This window comes from Kogia breviceps, chromosome X (genome assembly GCF_026419965.1).
Source record: "Kogia breviceps isolate mKogBre1 chromosome X, mKogBre1 haplotype 1, whole genome shotgun sequence".
NCBI classification, from domain to species: domain Eukaryota; kingdom Metazoa; phylum Chordata; class Mammalia; order Artiodactyla; family Physeteridae; genus Kogia; species Kogia breviceps.
Window position 1 is genome coordinate 108,512,784 of NC_081330.1, and position 3,933 is coordinate 108,516,716.

The following is a 3,933-nucleotide window of genomic DNA, read 5'->3' on the forward strand; positions in this document are numbered from 1 at the left end:
CAGGCTCTAGAGCACAGGCTCAGTAGTTGTGGCGCCTGGGCTTAGATGCTCCGCGGCATGTGGGATCATCCCAGACCAGGGCTCGAACCTGTGTCCCCTGCATTGGCAGATGGATTCTTAACCACCGTGCCACCAGGGAAGCCCTAAATCTCGGCTTTATTACTTACCAGCTGTGTAATTTTGCCCCAGTTTCCTCATTTTTTATAAATGGAATATGACTAGTATCTAATTCATGGGGCCATGAAAATGAATAAAAGAAATAAAAACATGTAAAGGGCTTAGTAGTGTGCCTAACACATGGCGAGGGCTTCAGAAATTATATTTTTGCCTCAGATTAAAACCAGAACGCTGGGAATGTTTTCAAGGGAGTGTTTTGTGGTCATCTTTGTATTTTCAAATAGATGAAAATTTCTGATTTTCCTGAGAAAATAACAAATGGAAGTAGGTTACTGGGATTTGGAGACCTTGACCCTCTGAGGATGATTTTGTCTTAAACCACAGTCTCCCTTGTTTCCTCTTGAGGCCCCATCCAATATGGGCTTTGTTCATTCCTCGAACACATCGTATTTTCTCTCAACTCTGAGCCTATAAGCATGTAGTTATTCCCGCTCAGTTTCTTCACTCCCAAGTCTCAGCCTGGCAACTTGCATCTTATTCTAGTCTCAGTTGAGAAGTCATTTCCTGGGGAGGCCCTTCCTGATCAGGATTAGGTCAGGTTCCCTCTTATTATCTACTCCACATCACCTGTATTTCTTCTTTTCTTACATTTGTCATAATTGTTATGACCTGTTTAGGATCTTACTTCCACATGACACCAGGAGATCCCTGACCCTAGGGACCTCCAGCTCTTTTCCCATGCCTAGCACGGGGCCTAAAGAAGCATAGATGCTGAAAAGTATTTGCTGAAATTATTGAGATGAGGCCCCATGATCAATGGTGCAAGTCAGCCGGTAAATCCAGTGTGTGAGTTTTCCTGTATAACAAACCACCCTGAAGTGGAGTATGTTCATTTAAAACCATGGCCATTTTATTTCCTCACTATTTGGTGTGTCAGCAACTTGGGCTTGTGTCAGCAATCTGGATCAGCTGGATAATTCTTTTGCTGTTCTTGCTTTTGGTCGTGCATGTCGCTAGTCATCTGTTGGGTTGCCTATGGCTGGGTGGTCTCACACAGTCTCATTCACACTTCTAGTAGTTGACAGTGGCCGTCAACTGGGCCTTTCTTTCCCTTGGACCTCATCATCAAAGAAGTTAGCCTGGGATTCCCCACATGTCTGCTTCAGCATCCCAAGAGGTGAGAACAGAAGCTTCAAGTCTCCTGAGGGTTAGCTTGGAACTGGCGTGGCATAATTTCTGCTGTATTCTATTGGTTAAAGCAAGTCCTAAGTCCATCCCAGATTCAAGGGGTGAGAAAATAAACTCCACCTCTTGATGGAAGGAACAGCTACATTGCAAAAATATGTCAAGAGCTTTATTGCAAAAGGTATGCATTCAGGGGTAGGAGTAATTTTTGTGGTCATCTTTGCAAACAGTCTACCACATCCATTCACCACTAGTGCAAAAACAGCCTAATTACCTGGCAAGTGAAGGGGATTCAGACAAGGCACACAGGACAGAGAGAAGTGGGTTTGTATGTGACAGGAGCAAGCTAGGTAATAAGTATGTACCTGGTCCCTGAAGTGAAGGGGAGAAATCTTTGTAGACAGAGAGGGGTCTTCTCATAGAGACCAAGGGTGGAAAGGCATATATGAGAGAGTATCCGATCATTTTACAGAGTAGAATCCTGAAACAGAAAGGATGGAAAGGATTGCACAGACTACATGACAAATGAAGTGCCAACCTGAACTAACTTCAGCTTGGAGAGGTGGAAAAAGGAGACTACAGAAAGCTGACAGGAGAGAGCCTCCAAACCATTATTTGAGGTTTGGTTAGTAACCCCCAAGGACATCCTTTTACAGCACAGAGTAATGACACATGATTACTATGATGACACCAATTCATTAAAAACAATTTATATTTAAGGCTGTCTGTTAAAGAAATTAGTAATTTATTTAGAATAATTTCCATCAAACATAGCAACACCTGTGATTTTAATTCATAAGGGATTAAATTATTTGGAAATTTTTGAAATGTTTTCATATGGAAAACATTTATTCTACAAATCTGGTGAAGAATTGGAGTGTTACCAATTTTCTATATACTTATTTACCTGGTATTTCTTCTTAAGCCCAGAAATACAGGATAGAGATGACAATGTGATTTATGCCACTGGAGTTGTGTACTCAGGTTCATGCTAGTGTTGTTCAATGCACACAACCATATATGGTGTAAACCTACTTTCACGAGGCCATCGCTTACCTCCACATGAGCATATGTGGAGTCCAGAAAATTCCATGATATAGACCGACGGTAATGGCTTTCCTTGAGCTGTGTAGTCTACCCAAGCACACATGAGATAAGTCTACATTCATAGGACTATCATTTATTTCTACATTGAGCACATGAGGAGTCCAGAAAATGTATGATTTAGAATGTGGTGGGAATGGCGCTCATTGAGTTATGCACTGCACTTGACTGAACATGGAATAAATCCACCTCCATGTGCCCATTAATTACCACTACACTGAGGATATAAGTAACCCAGAAAGATATACGGTCTAGATTGTGAAGTAAACCACCTCCATCGAGTTGTGCAGTGCACCCAACAATACACAGAATGCGTCTACTTTCACGTGTCCTTCGCTAACAACCTCCACACTGAGCATGGAGAAATCCAGAATGAACCACAGCACAGACTGGGACGTGATTGGCACTCCGAGAGTTGTACAGTTCACTCATCTGTATATGGATTTTTTTCTACCTTCATGTGGTCACCACTTACTACCACACTGAATTTACTACCACACTGAATACACAAAGTATCTTGAAAGATTCATGGCTAATATTAGCATGTTAATTGCACTCCTTTAGTTGTACAGTGCCCCAAATGTACCTGGAATAAATATACTTTAATATGGCAATCACCTACCTCTACATGGAGCACGTGTGGAGTCAAGAATGACGAGTAGCATAAACTTTGATGTGAATGGCAACACTTGAGTATGCAGTACATACAGTCCTTCGTGGAGTATGTTTACTTTCATGCAATCGTCATTTCCCACCACACGAGCACATGAAGTGCCCCAAAAGACCAAGGGAATAGACTGGGATTTGAAGGGCCCTTCTGGAGTTAGTGCACTAAACCATACATGGAATAAATCTATTTCTATGCGGCCATCACTTAGCTCTACTTTGAGGATATGAGGAATCAGGAAAGAACCATGACTACAGTCGACTCTGATGTGAAAGGTAACTTGTTTAATGTACAATGCACACTATCATTCAGGAATAAGTTTATTTTATTGTGGTCATCCATTACCTTCACACTGAATATGTGAAGCATCCAAAGAATCTATGGCCTGGATTGTGACATGAATGGTACTTCTTCATTGTGCAGTGCACTGAACTATACATAGAGTAAGTCTGCTTTCATGTGGGCATTATTTACCACAACTTTAAGAATGGAGAGGTCTAGAAAACACTGTGAACTAGACCAAATAGTCAGTGAGATCCATTTAGTTGTGCAGTTCATGCATATAGGTACTGAATACATCTACTTTGATGTGGTAATCTCTTACTTGCATATTGATCACATGAGGAGATCAGAAAGGTGTATCGTATATAATAGTATATAAATGGCACACTGTGAGTTGTGCAGTGCACCCAAACTACAAAACATATTTCACTTTTATGATGCCTTTAGTTACCTCCACATTGATCATATGAGGAGTCCACAAATATTTGTGGCACAAGACTGTTGAATGAATGGCATCCCTTGAATATGCAGCACAAAGAACCATTCATGGAATAAATCTAGTTCAATGAAGCCATCAT